Source organism: Salmo salar, chromosome 01, assembly GCF_965601325.2.
Source record: "Salmo salar chromosome 01, fSalSal1, whole genome shotgun sequence".
NCBI lineage: Eukaryota > Metazoa > Chordata > Actinopteri > Salmoniformes > Salmonidae > Salmo > Salmo salar.
The window spans coordinates 85,117,753-85,133,888 of NC_138291.1; positions in this window are offsets into that span (position 1 = coordinate 85,117,753).

The following is a 16,136-nucleotide window of genomic DNA, read 5'->3' on the forward strand; positions in this document are numbered from 1 at the left end:
TGTACACTGTATATCTTATACCAATCTGTCTGTATATATATTATACAATCTGTCTGTATATATCTTATATAATCTGTCTGTATAATGTATATCTTATACAATCTGTCTGTATATGTCTTGTACAATCTGTCTGTATATATCTTATACAATCTGTCTGTATATATCTTATACAATCTGTCTACATATGATTTTATCCATAACATGGCCAGGCGTCCATTATGTAAATAAGTAAGCCTTGGACAAGTAAACTTTGTCAACCGCCCATCGGGGCAAGAGCGTCAGCCTATCTTCTGTTTCTGTAGCGTGAAGCTGCTTGATGTACAAGTACACCCCCTGGACAAGATGCTCCATCTCCTTAATACTGAGTACCTAGCACAGGCATCTGGTCCTCCTGGACAGGGAGCTCCATCTCCTGAATACTGAGTACCTAGCACAGGCATCTGGTCCCCCTGGACAGGGAGCTCCATCTCCTTAATACTGAGTACCTAGCACAGGCATCTGGTCCCCCTGGACAGGGAGCTCCATCTCCTTAATACTGAGTACCTAACACAGGCATCTGGTCCCATTTTTAGTCTTTGGTAGGACTCGACGGGGGATCGAACTTCCAATCTCAGGGAAGACACCACAAGGCCACTGAGTTGTTTCCAGGTGTCTTTTATGCGTAAAAAATGTCCAATTGTCAATTTCTATCACTTACATGAAAGCATTTTTAAGGCCAAAAGAACATTCTTTGATACTATAACGTGTTTATGTATTCATGAGTGTTTCCCAGTGGGGACAGATGTAATTTCAACATCTAGTTTTGGTTTACATTTGGTTGAGTTGTCAACTTTACTGATTTATTTCTTTCTATTTAACCTTTATTTAACTAGGCAAGTCAGTTAAGAACAAATTCTTATTTAAAATGACGGCCTACCAAAAGGAAAAAGGCCTTCTGTGGGGACAGGGGATGGAATAAAAAATAATATATACTGCTCAAAAAAATAAAGGGAACACTTAAACAACACATCCTAGATCTGAATGAAAGAAATAATCGTATTAAATACTTTTTTCTTTACATAGTTGAATGTGCTGACAACAAAATCCCACAAAAATAATCAATGGAAATCCAATTTATCAACCCATGGAGGTCTGGATTTGGAGTCACACTCAAAATTAAAGTGGAAAACCACACTACAGGCTGATCCAACTTTGATGTAACGTCCTTAAAACAAGTCAAAATGAGGCTCAGTAGTGTGTGTGGCCTCCACGTGCCTGTATGACCTCCCTACAATGCCTGGGCATGCTCCTGATTAGGTGGCGGATGGTCTCCTGAGGGATCTCCTCCCAGACCTGGACTAAATCATCCGCCAACTCCTGGACAGTCTGTGGTGCAACGTGGCGTTGGTGGATGGAGCGAGACATGATGTCCCAGATGTGCTCAATTGGATTCAGGTCTGGGGAAGGGGCGGGCCAGTCCATAGCATCAATGCCTTCCTCTTGCAGGAACTGCTGACACACTCCAGCCACATGAGGTCTAGCATTGTCTTGCATTAGGAGGAACCCAGGGCCAACCGCACCAGCATATGGTCTCACAAGGGGTCTGAGGATCTCATCTCGGTACCTAATGGCAGTCAGGCTACCTCTGGCGAGCACATGGAGGGCTGTGCGGCCCACCAAAGAAATGCCACAACACCATGACTGACCCACCGCCAAACCGGTCATGCTGGAGGATGTTGCAGGCAGCAGAACGTTCTCCACGGCGTCTCCAGACTCTGTCAAGTCTGTCACGTGCTCAGTGTGAACCTGCTTTCATCTGTGAAGAGCACAGGGCGCCAGTGGCGAATTTGCCAATCTTGGTGTTCTCTGGCAAATGCCAAACGTCCTGCACGGTGTTGGGCTGTAAGCATAACCCCCACCTGTGGACGTCGGGCTCTCATACCACCCTCATGGAGTCTGTTTCTTACTGTTTGAGCAGACACATGCACATTTGTGGCCTGCTGGAGGTCATTTTGCAGGGCTCTGGCAGTGCTTCTCCTGCTCCTCCTTGCACAAAGGCAGAGGTAGCGGTCCTGCTGCTGGGTTGTTGCCCTCCTACGGCCTCCTCCACGTCTCCTGATGTACTGGCCTGTCTCCTGGTAGTGCCTCCATGCTCTGGACACTACGCTGACAGACACAGCAAACCTTCTTGCCACAGCTCGCATTGATGTGCCATCCTGGATGAGCTGCACTACCTGAGCCACTTGTGTGGGTTGTAGACTCCGTCTCATGCTACCACTAGAGTGAAAGCACCGCCAGCATTCAAAAGTGACCAAAACATCAGCCAGGAAGCATAGGAACTGAGAAGTGGTCTGTGGTCCCCACCTGCAGAACCACTCCTTTATTGGGGGTGTCTTGCTAATTGCCTATAATTTCCACCTGTTGTCTATTCCATTTGCACAACAGCATGTGAAATGTATTGTCAATCAGTGTTGCTTCCTAAGTGGACAGTTTGATTTCACAGAAGTGTGATTGACTTTGAGTTACATTGTGTTGTTTAAGTGTTCCCTTTATTTTTTTGAGCAGTGTATATATATATATACACACACTACCATTCAAAAGTTTGGGGTCACTTAGAAATGTCCTTGTTTTTGAAAGAAAATCAAAAAATTTGGTCCATTAAAATAACATCAAATTGATCAGAAATACAGTGTAGACATAGTTAATGTTGTAAATGACTATTGTAACTGGAAACGGCAGATTTTCTATGGAATCTCTACATAGGCGTACAGAGGCCCATTATCAGCAACCATCACTCTTGTGTTCGCTAATCCAAGTTTATCATTTTAAAAGGCTAATTGATCATTAGAAAACCCTTTTGCAATTATGTTAGCACAGCTGAAAACTGTTGTTCTCACATGGAATAGCATTCATATCTCAGAACAAGAATCAGAACAAGAACAAGAATAGACTGACAAGTTTCAGAAGAATGTACTTTGTTTCCGGATATTTTGAGCCTGTAATCGAACCCACAAATGCTGATGCTCCAGATACTAGACTAGTCTAAAGAAGTGCTATGCTAACATAATTTCAAAAGGGTTTTCTAATGATCCTTTTAAATGATAAACTTTGATTAGCAAACACAACGTGCAGGGGGAACACAGGAGTGATGGTTGCTGATAATGGGCCTCTGTACGCCTATTTACATATTCCATAAACAATCTGCCGTTTCCAGCTACAATAGTAATTTACAACATTAACAATGTCTACATTGTATTTCTGATAAATGTTATGTTATTTTAATGGGCACAAATGTGCTTTTCTTTCAAAACAAGGACCTTTCTAAGTGACCCCAAACTCTTGAACAGTAGTGTATATATGTAAATATAGGACAAAACACACACCCCAACAAGAGAGTCAACACAACATAAAGAAAGACCTAAGACAACAACATAGCAAGGCAGCAACACATGACAACACAGCATGGTAGCAACACAACATGACAACAACATGCTAGCAACACAGCATGGGAGCAGTACAAAACATGGTACAAACTTTATTGGGCACAGACAACAACACAAAGGGCAAAAAGTTAGAGACAACAATAATATCTAACTAACGTGAATTCAATGTGAAATCAATAAAAACTGCCGCCATGTCGTTGGATTTAAGTTAAACATTTGGTGTAAAAATATAAAATTCCCTTACATTAATGACTTCTTGCATCAGTTTTCCACATCAAATTACATTTTTTTGTTGTTGAAATGACATGAAAACAACATTGAGTTTAGGTCCATAACTGGCCTCTTTCTCCTTAGATCTCATTCATGGTTTCGTTTAGCATTTATTTTTGTGCCAGGGACCGGCAAGGCATGGCGTTCTTTCTCTGGGGACCGTTTGCGTAAAAAATGATTGCCCTAACACATATAACTATTTTGAAGAGCCAGTGCAATCACAAACATGATTTTCCAGTGTTTTATATACATTTTCAAAATACTGTGCAATTGTTAAAGTTATGATAACCCCCTTTAAGTGTAAGGGCTGTTTGAAAAAAACAGGGATATGTATTTATGTAAGGGGGTGTTTGATTTATGTGTTCCGAGGTTTTTGGGTAATGTTCTTGTTTTGTATTTCTATGTTTTTCTTTGTTGTGTATTTCTTTGTTGGCCTGGTATGGCTCTCAATCAGGAACAGCTGTACATCGTTGTTGCTGATTGAGAGTCATCCTTAAGTAGCCCTGTTTTCACCTGTCCCTTTGTGGGAAGTTGTGTGTGTGTGTGTGTGTGTGTGTGTGTGTGTGTGTGTGTGTGTGTGTGTGTGTGTGTGTGTGTGTGTGTGTGTGTGTGTGTGTGTGTGTGTGTGTGTGTGTGTGTGTGTGTGTGTGTGTGTGTGTGTGTGTGTGTGTGTGTGTGTGTGTGTGTGTGTGTGTGTGTGTGTGTGTGTGTGTGTGTGTCTGTGTCCTGCAATCCTGTTCATTCGATCGTTTTGTTTAATTTTGTGTTCAATAAAAGTCACTATGAGCACTCGACCCGCTGTGCCTTGGTCCACTACGTACGACGACCATTACATGGACAAAATGTCACACAAAGATATTTCAAATGAGGAATCCCACATTTTTATCTGAAGGATTCATGGTTTGTATTGAGTGAATAGTGCTCTGCGATTAGTGCTTTTTGAGGTCAGTTTGGTTTCAGTTCAATTACTGAAAAAATGATCATGGTTTTCAATTTCGGCTTCAAAATGTTTTTGTAAACATTAAATGCATTATTAAATAATGAAATTCAAATGATTTTAGAGCTTTTTAATGGAAATTCCAAGCCCAAAATAATGAACGTCAAATTGGCAAAACATTGAAAATATTTCATTCTCTGTCAGGTCCACACTGGTTAGACATCAATAGAGTAACAGGAAATGACTATAAAATAATAAAACATTTCAGTTGTGTATTTTATTTTTCACTCCTTGAAGTGATCATCTCATCTCTGCTCAGGCAGTCGCAGCCAGACCATCTGACGCTATCTCTGTGCTCCCCATACTGTACTGTCTTTAGTCATCCTATTTAGCTAGGCTAGCCTGTTTAAGTATGCTGTAGAGATTTCTGACAAAATAATTGTGCTAGTTCTTCAGAGTAGATAAGGCAGACTTTCACAAGCTGTCTTTATCCCTCTGGTTGTTGTGTACATTCCTCTCTCATGTGGTCTATGCGGTCTGTAGCAGGCGTAAAAGTGTGTCCATATGTGTCCAAGCTAGAAAGAACAGGCGCCACGGATTATGGTCATTGTAGTTAATTTCCATGTTTCTGTGCTGATTGAAACTAGATTGAATATTTGCTTAATGAAAACTACAACTCCCTTCAGCCCAACGTCCCACATAGGTGTTGACTACAGTAACATTTAATTTCATACTGAAAGAAATCTTGCACCCTAACCATTCACATCATGTTTTTGCTAAGATGACCCTTCAATGGAGGAAGAAACCGGCTGTTCACAGCAGAGAAGGAACAACACATAGTGAATATGGTCATTTCAAACAACAGCATACATTTACGACAACTGCATCACCACATCGCTGACAACACAACATTCAGTAACATAAATAGGGTGAGTTTATCCGCACTTGGTTGTCTCCTGAAACGCCATCATATTCGTATGAAGCAGCTCTACAGAGTACCATTTGAGCGAAATTCTGACAGAGTGAAACAACTGCGCTATGAATACGATCAAGTAATCCTGTCATTGGTACTGTATTCCAGTGTATTGTGCTACACATTGACTGCTCTATGTCTATTCATACTGTCATACAATGATGTTTTATCTTGTCTGTTTCAGATAGTTATGGAACTAGATGCTGCTGCAGAGCATCATGATTTTGTCTACATTGATGAGGTCGGCTTTAACCTAGCCAAAACAAGACGCAGGGGAAGAAACCTCATAGGACACTAAACTAAACTATTGAAAGAGCTGCTTCCTGTGCTTGGCCCTCCTATGTTGAACATAATAAACGGGAGTCTATCCACCGGATGTGTACCAAACTCACTAAAAGTGGCAGTAATAAAGCCTCTTGAAAAAGCCAAACCTTTACCCAGAAAATATTTTAAAAAATATCGGCCTATATTGAATCTCCCACTCCTCAAATTTTTTGGGGAAAAAGCTGTTGTGCAGCAACTCACTGCCTTCCTGAAGACAAACAATGTATAAGAATCGCTTCAGTCTGGTTTTAGACCCCATCATAGCACTGAGACTGCACTTGTGAAGGTGGTAAATGACCTTTTAATGGCGTCAGACCGAGGCTCTGCATCTGTCCTCATGCTCCTAGACCTTAGTGCTGCTTTTGATACTTTCGATCATCACATTGTTTTGGAGAGATTGGAAACCCAAATTGTTCTACACGGACAAGTTCTGGCCTGGTTTAGATCTTATATGTCGGAAAGATATCTGTTTGTCTCTGTAGATGGTTTGTCCTCTGACAAATCAACTGTAAATTTTGGTGTTCCTCAAGGCTCAATTTTAGGACCACTATTGTTTTCACTATATATTTTACCTCTTGGTGATGTCATTCGGAAACATAATGTTAACTTTCACTGCTATGCGGACGACACACAGCTGTACATTTCGATGAGACATGGTGAAGCCCCAAAATTGCCCTCGCTGGAAGTCGGTGTTTCAGACATAAGGAAGTGGATGGCGGCAAATGTTCTACTTTTAAACTCGGACAAAACAGAGATGCTAGTTCTATGTCCCAAGAAACAAAGAGATCTTCTGTTGAATCTGACAATTAATCTTGGTGGTTGTACAGTCGTCTCAAATAAAACTGTGAAGGACCTTGACGTTACTCTGGAACCTGATCTCTCTTTTGACGAACATATCAAGACTGTTTCAAGGACAGCTTTTTTCCATCTACGTAACTTTGAAAGAATGAGAAACTTTCCAAAAATGATGCAGAAAAATGTATCCATGCTTTTGTCAGGCCTAGGTTAGACTACTGCAATGCTCTACTTTCCAGCTACCCGGATAAAGCACTAAAGACACTTCAGTTAATACTAAACACCACTGCTAGAATCTTGACTAGAACCAACAAAAATTGATCATATTTCTCCAGTGCTAGCCTCTCTACACTGGCTTCCTGTTAAGGCTAGGGCTGATTTCAAGGTTTTCCAGCTAACCTACAAAGTATTACATGGGCTTGCACCTACTTATCTTTCCGATTTGGTCCTGCCGTATATACCTGCACGTACGCTACGGTCACAAGATACAGGCCTCCTTACTGTCCCTAGAATTTCTAAGCAAACAGTTGGAGGCAGGGCTTTCTCCTATAGAGCTCCATTTTTATGGAATGGTCTGCCTATCCATGTGAGAGACGTGGACTCGGTCTCGATCTTTAAGTCTTTATTGAAGTCTAATCTCTTCAGTAGGTCCTATGATTGAGTGTAGTCTGGCCCAGGAGTGTGAAGGTGAACTGAAAGGCACTGGAGCAACGAACCGCCCTTGCTGTCTCTGCCTGGCAGGTTCCCCTCTCTCCACTGAGATTCTCTGCCTCAAACCCTATTGCAGGGGCTGAGTCACTGGCTTACTGGTGCTCTTCCATGCTGTCCCTAGGAGGGGTGCGTCACTTGAGTGGGTTGAGTCACTGATGTGATCTTCCTGTCCGGGTTGGCACCCCCCCTTGGGTTCGTGCCATAGGGGAGATCTTTGTGGGCTATACTCGGCCTTGTCTCAGGATAGTAAGTTGGTGGTTGAAGCTATCCCTCTAGTGGTGTGGGGTTATATCCTGCCTGTTTGGCCCTGTCTGGGGGTATCGTCGGACGGGGACAGAGTGTCTCCCGACCCCTCCTGTCTCAGCCTCCAGTATTTATGCTGCAATAGTTTGTGTCAGGGGGCTAGGGTCAGTCTGTTATTTCTGGAGTATTTCTCCTGTCTTATCTGGTGTCCTGTGTGAATTTAAGTATGCTCTCTCTTTCTCTCTCTCTTTCTCTCGGAGGACCTGAGAGAAAGAGGACCATGCCTCAGGATTACCTGGCCTGATGACTTCTTGCTGTCCTCATTCCACCTGGTTGTGCTGCTGCTCCAGTTTCAACTGTTCTGCCTGTGGCTATGGCTGGACTAAAGGGCGGCATTCCCAGTCTTCACTTCCCCCACCTTCCTTTCACTGGCTGCCACTCTGGCCTCCAAGGCTGATAGTTGTGCTGCTTGGGTGGCATTGGGGCTCCCGAGTGGCGCAGCGGTCTAAGTCACTGCATCTCAGTGCTTGATGCGTCACTACAGACACTCTGGTTTGATTGAAGGCTAAATCACAACCGGCCGTGATTGGGAGTCCCATAGAGAAGTGCACAATTGGCCCAGCGTTGTGATTGGCTGGTGTTGGCTGTCGTTGTAAATAAGAATTTGTTCTTAACTGGCTTGCCTAGTTACATAAAAAATGTATATATCTTTCTTCAGCTCTACCAACTCTCCCTCACTAGCTGTCAGTCTGGACTCAATTGTGGCATTCTTTCTCTTCAGCTCCTCCACCTCTACCTCACTGGCTGTCACTTTGGCCTGCGCGGTTGTCAGCTCGGTCGCTAATTCTTCTACAGTTCTTGTATTGAGGACCATATTGATTTCTATTTTGTACACCATGTCCTCGCTGTTCCTCAGTCTGTTCTCTATGTTCATCAGCTCCACTCTCTGCTCCACCACCATGTCTCTCAGCACTGTCAGCTCAGCTCAGCTTTGGTTATTTCTAGAGCTTCACCCTCACTCTTTCCCTGAGCCCCCCATTCCCCAGATTGTTTCAGATGGGAAGCATGTGGATGCCTTTAGTTATCTTCAGCACCGGTAGAAGTAGTAAACGAAATAATGAATACCATTTAACATTTATTTTCTTTCCATACAAAAGTACAACTCCAGTATCAGTGCTTGATGACAGGACAAGAACATTCTGTGCATTACATTATTGTGCTGTGGTGGGGAAAAGATAGCCTGTTCCTAGATTTGTTTGTGTTGTCTTATCAATTCCAACTGACCATATCACTTGGCAAAAACAGCACAAAGAGATCTGGGAACAGGTTAAGGAAAGCGGTCATAACCTAAAACCACAAAGTAAACATTGATCATGATGCCACTTGACAACAGTGAGACAGTGAGGCAACATGCAAGACAAGAGCAACATGCCGAAGAAAGGTATTTTCTTTAGGTTCTCAATTCTCCATAACATTCATTTAAAGAAACACGTTAGGCAGGCAGCACGAAAACATCATTCTTAGCTTCACTTTCATAGCAATTAGGTAAATATAAAAGGGATCATCTGAGTGCACCATCAGGTTGCATTGTAAAAGAGGAAAATTACAGTTTCATAGTAAGAGCAATGTTGATTGTCAGATAAGTGCATCTTTATCAGCTTGCACTCTCCCCCGAATTGTACTTAAAGGGGTACACACGCTTGTCACTGTGTTAGTACCCTGTAAGTTACATCCTTTATACCATTAGTTAAAGGTACATAATTGCACCCCAGTTTGTACCTTTCTTACATATATTCCACAGGTACAAAAGCGCACCTTTAGAAAAGGTACAATTTTGCCTTTTCAGGGTACCACACAGTGACAAAGCCGTTTGTTCCTTTTAAGTGGCAATAATGACCCGCTTCTCTATATCAAGTCCCTCACATGTACACACACCTCTAGTGATGTGCAGTTCACAAATTACTTGTTATTTTTGAATTACTTTTTTTACTGACTCGAGAGTCATGATTCGTTTTTCAGAGTGTATCATTTCTTTTAGTCATTCGTTTTGACCTGTTGGCCACAAGGAATTCTACAGCAAGGTTAATATAAACTCCTCCGGCTCAGCTGCTCTGGACACGTGCTCCAACCAGAAATTGTTTATCAGGTGTGCGAGGGAAAATAGATCATGCTGCAGGCCAACCTAGACAAGAAAATAATTGTTTTGAACTGATGATTGACCACATGGTGAAAGAATGAATGCTATTAATTGATTATTCAGTGTCATCGATGGACACAGTTTTGTAGAACCAAAGCATACACAGCCTGCCTCTCTGCTCAACACTCAAACTCGAGAACGAATCATTTGGGGGTGTTATGGATACAGTTATCCTGTGTATGTATCCTGTGTGTGTATTTCTTTTCTCTCCTTCTCCCCTCACAGGTGACAATTATCAGTCACCAACCAAGACACCTGCTCCTTTTCCCTCAACCAATCACATCCCTTTCCCTTGGTTTAAAACCCCAGTCAGTTGTTTTCTCTGTCGCTCAATCTCTCTGTCGTTCAATCTCTCTGTCTCTCCCTGTCTCTCCCTGTCTCTCCCTCTCTCTGTCTCTCTCTGTCTCTCCCTCTCTCTTTGCAAGCTCGATCTCTCTTTTGTTTTGCACCTACATGTCACATTTGTCTGGTACCTGTGAGTATTGTTTTGTTGAGGTGCATGACTGTTTGTTTGTTGGTGGGAAAAGGGGTACCAAGACAAGTCGCCCATGGGCATACACTACCCGTAGGTAAAAGTTGTCTAAATACCCTAGTTAGAACTGGGCGGACCACCCACTGTATTTTTGGTTAGTTAGCTAGCTGTTATTGAAGTAGGCTAGTCTAGTTTAGGGGTGTTTTTGGATTATTGTTTCTTTCCTTGGGTCCAGCTCAGCCCCTCTTCCCACACCCCATTACCGTGTGTTTAGAAATAAACCAATAGTGTTTGACGGTAGATTTAAGTTGTCTGTGGTTTTTGTTCTCACTGTTCCTTTTCACTATTATAATTTGCATGAGTTATGTTACGGGTCTCGTTTCCATCCCCCCTAGACTGCAGGGCCAAAGGGATTCGTAACAGGGGGTCTGCGTCAGTACGCAAACGATTTAATGCTAATCTCCCTTGCTGCAGTCAAGCAGTGTCATTCCGCCAAGAGTCGTTCTAATCCGGTTGCTGCCACAACTAGCCTTTTTACAAAGGTATCAATAAACAATATTTTTGTTGTATGCGTAGCAATCACAAATGTACATTGTTTGAAGCATACTTTCATAAGTCTTATAACAAATGACAGCTCCAATTAGCCCCTTATGGTGAATGACATGTGAACGAGAGGCTTGTAGAATCATGACTCTTTCGAGTTTTCACTTCATCGTTCGCCAGTAGGGGGTCCTGCATGCTCTGGGCATTACTGAAACGAGTTCAAAGATTTGTTCTTTGACTGAATGAGTTTGAAAAGATCAGAGTCAGTAAAAAGAGTTGAACTTCCCATCACTAAATCCCTGACACCAATTCAGCGAATTCAGGCGGTAGCCCTGACTAGGACTCAAATCTGAGTCTTGTGAATGAATGTCAAACAAACACCCATTACAGCAAGAGGTCAGGTTTACATGGTCATGGTTTAGTGGCCACATCAGACCGGCAAATCACATTATGCTGGTTTGCAAAGTGATGTTTAATTCCTATTGGATTCCAGTCAGAGTTAAAACATCCAACATTTGGAATTGTTTTATTCACCCACATACTACATTCAGAAAGACTGTCAGGGTTAGGAACATGATAAAGGAGACTACCTAAACCATTTAAACTGGAACAACCATTTCAGTATCAGGTACAATAAATCTAACTAACTGATTGGATTAGTTTTGAAAAAATATATGGTATTTATCTTTGTGTAGCATAAGATTAGTCAATCAATTAAAGTACATGTAAAAACACAGATATTAAAAACAATCCTTAAAAAAAATCTAACTGCAGTAGACCATGCTGGGAAATATGATAATGATGGGCGTGGTTTTAATGGGACTGTTTTACCCTCCACAGAGTAAAACGTACTTCATCACACTCTCACACTCAACTCTGGTTATTAACACCAACACTGGGGTTATTTTACACCACTGAGTGTTCATTTAAAACAACACTAGAAATGTTACACTGAAATCAACACTAGGTAACACTGGCCAATTTGCTCTGAACCTCATGGTACAAATTACCTTTTTAGGGTAGCACCACAATGACAAAGCCATTAGTTCCATTAAAGTGGCAAAAGTTCATAATTGTACGTTATGGTTGGGCACATATGTACCTTTCTTCAACACATTCTCAATTTGGAGCTTTTCTGCTAAGCAAAGGTACAGATCAGAACCGTCAAGAATTATTAGTGCACTCTTGAGGTACACAAAATATGCTTGTACCCTGGGGAAACAGAAATGTACCTTCCCCGTACCCCTTTTTTTGAAAGCGATAGTGTGATGATTGTACCTTTATATCTAAATGATTGGGTACAGAAAATGTACCATATACTAGATTATCCGCTCATGTACCCTAAAGGTTAGCGAACTGTACCATATGTGATTATATGCGTACATCAAAAGGTACTTTATGTGTATTTTGAACTTGTTGTACCCCAGGGAACAATAAAGTAGCCTAACATTGCCCCTTTCTGAGCATGGGGAGCATATTGAGATGAAACATTCCTATAGAGATGTAATCAACAACCAACATGTATTTTCTATGCCCTGGTTCTCATTGTGAGATATAAACAGCTGGTAGAGAGCAGAGCAGGTCACACTGATGGGGGTGGAGTGTATAGCAGTTGGCCTAGACAGGTGTCTGAGCAGGCACACAACATATGATAAGCAAGTAGAAAGATGTGCTGGGAATGTGTGGCAAGAGGGGAAAACCTTCCTCTTCCATGTCACTCCCTCCCTCCCTCCCTTCCTCCTCTTCTCTCCCCTCCTCCATAAAGGAGCATTTCTGTGTCCCAAATGGCACCCTGCTCCCTATAAAGAGCACTACTTAGGGCATTCCATTTGGGACACAGACATAATCATCATCATTAAAGCTGTGTCGGCGCCTCCATTAAGATACTAATCAGAGTCTGCCCTGACATATCACCACCGTGTTAACGTTTAAACTCTAAACTGTTTTCTCCCATGATCCCTCATGATACCGCCGACGTCCCCACTGTGTGTGTTCCCCTGGGGTCGCTACAGTTACACCCTCTCTCATCCCCCTTGCTGGGTGGGGGGACGTCTTCAAAGAAACGTTCGGTAAAATCTGCGTCTGTACCCTGAGGCCAAGCCCCTGTCTTAACTGGTCATAGGATGGACACATAGAGAGACCAACAGAACCTATTAGGCTATGGTCACTGGAGACATGGGGTGCATTGTTAGATGGACAGCTGTACACAGAGAAGAGTGGACACCTCCGAGTGCTGTCACACTCTCCCTCTCTTAGTTGGGTGAAGAATGGACACATAGAGTGACTCTCAGAAGTCAGTATGCTATGGTCACTAGCAGTACGACATGGACACACAGCTGCATGAGGTAACATCTGTGTCTGTGCCTCAGGCCGGGCACCCTCTGAGCTCGTAACAGGATGAATACATAGAGAGACTCTTAGAACTCAGTATGGATGGATGGACACACAGCTGCACACAGAGGGGCCAGCTCTATGCAAATCAAAATCAAATCACATTTTATTTGTCACATGCGCCGATTACAACAGGTGTAGGCATTATCGTGAAATTCTTACTTACAAGCCCTTAACCAACAATGCAGTTCAAGAAATAGAGTTAAGAAAATATTTACAAAACAAACTAAAGTAAAAAAATCTAATCAAATCAAAAAGTAACACAAGAAAATTACATAACAATGATGAGGCTATATACAAGGGGTACTGACACCTAGTCAATGTGCAGGGGTACAGGTAGGTTGAGGTAATTTGTAAAGTGACTATGCATAGATAATAGACAGCGAGTAGCAGCAGTGTAAAAACAAAGGGGGGGGGGGATTCCTCTGACACCACCTAGTATATAGGTCCTGGGTGTCAGGAAGCTTGGCCCCAGTGATGTACTGGGCCGTACGCACTATCCTCTGTAGCGTCTTACGGTCAGATACCAAGCAGTTGCATACCAGGCGGTGATGCAACAGGTCAGGATGCTCTAGATGCTGCAGCTGTTGAACTTTTTGAGGATTTTGGGACCATGCCAAATCTTTTCAGAAAAGGTGTTGTCGTGCCCTCTTCACAACTGTCTTGGTGTGTTTGGACCATGATAGTTCATTGGTGATGTGGACACCAAGGAACTTGAATCTCTCAACTCGCTTCACTTCAGCCCCGTCGATGTTAATGGGGGCCTGTTTGGCCCTCCTTTTCCTGTAGTCCACGAACAGCTCCTTTGTCTTGCTCGCATTGAGGGAGAGGTTGTTGTCCTGGCTCCACACTGTCAAGTCTCTGACCTCCCCTCTATAGGCTGTCTCATTATTGTAGGTGATCAGGCTTACCACTGTTGTGTCATCAGCAAACTTAATGATGGTGTTGGAGTCATGCTTGGCTACATAGTCGTGGGTGAACAGGGAGTACAGGAGGGGACTAAGCACGCACCCCTGAGGGCACCAGTGTTGAGGATCAGCGTGACAGATGTGTCGTTGCCTACCCTTACCACCTGGGGGTCGAACGTCAGGAAGTCCAGGATCCAGTTGCAGAGGGAGGTGTTTAGTCACAGGGTCCTTAGCTTAGTAATGAGGTTTGTGGGCACAATGATGTTGAACGCTGAGCTGTAGTCAATGAACAGCATTCTCACATAGGTGTTCATTTTGTCCAGGTGGTTAAGGGCAGTGTGGAGTGCGATTGAGATTGCATCATCTGTGGATCTGTTGGGGTGATATGCAAATTGGAGTGGGTCTAGGGTTTTCGGAATGATGGCATTGATGTGAGCCATGACCAGCCTTTCAAAGCACTTCATGGCTACCGACGTGAGTGCTACGGGGCGGTAATCATTTAGGCAGGTTACCTTCGCTATCTTGGACACAAGGACTATGGTGGTCTGTTTGAAACATGTAGGTATTACAGACTGGGCCAGGGAGAGCTTGAAAATGTCAGTGAAGATGTTGCCTGTTATCCATGGCTTCTGGTTGGGATATGTACGTACGGTCACTGTGGGGACGACGTCGTTGATGCACTTATTGATGCAGCCGTGACAAAGGTGGTATGCTCCTCAATGCCATTGGATGAATCCAGGAACATATCTGTGCTACCAAAACAGTCCTGTAGCATAGCATCCGCTTCATCTGACCACTTCCTTATTGAGTGAGTCACTGGTACTTTCTGCTTTCGTTTTTGCTTGTAAGCAGGAATCAGGAGGATAGAATTATGTTCAGATTTGGAGGGCGAGGGAAAGCTTTGTATGTGTCTCTATGTGTGGAGTAAAGGAGGTCTAGATTTTTTCCCTCTGGTTGCACATTTAACATGCTGGTAGAAATGAGTTAAAATGGATTTAAGTTTGCCTGCATTAAAGTCCCCGGCTACTAGGAGCGCCGCTTCTGGATGAGCATTTTCTTGTTTGCTTATGGCCTTATACAGCTCGTTGAGTGCAGTCTTAGTGCCAGCATTGGTTTGTGGTGGTAAATAGACGACTACAAATAGTATAGATGACAACTCTCTTGGAAGATAGTGTGGTCTACAGCTTATCATGAGGTATTCTACCTCAGGTGAGCAATACCTTGAGCAATATTATTGACAGATAGACATCCCCGCCCCTCGTTTTACCAGACGTAGCTGCTCTGTCCTGCTGATGCACTGATAAGCCAGCCAGCTCTATTTTATCCTTGCTGTCCTTCAGCCACGTCTTGGTGAAACATAAGATATTACAGTTTTTAATGTCCCGTTGGTAGGATAGTCTTAATCGACGATTGCACGTTGGCCAATAATACGGAGAGTGCTTTACTGTCTATTAGAGAGAGACTTGTCAGTGGAGGGGGACACGATGAGCTGGTGGCACTTGGAGAATAACTTAATTTCTATGCTTCTCTAATGTTGGTATTGAACTTCATACTGTACGTATCAAACAACTACAATCACATTATATGACTGTACTGCTTAACTCTATAGTATACTGTATTAAACAACTACTGTACAATCACATTATATGACTATGCTTAGCACTGTAGTATACCGTACTATAAACTGGGTGGTTCGAGCCCTGAATGCTGATTGGCTGAAAGCCGTGGTATATGAGACCGTATACCACGGGAATGACAAAACTTTCATTTTTACTGTTCTAATTACATTTCTGATCAGTTTATAATAGCAATAAGGTACCTCGTAGTTTGTGGTATATGGCCAAGGGCTGTATCCATGCACACCGCGTTGTGTCGTGCATAAGAACAGCCCATGGTATAGTAGCCATATACCACACCCCCTTGGGACTTTTTCTTAATTAATACTGTACA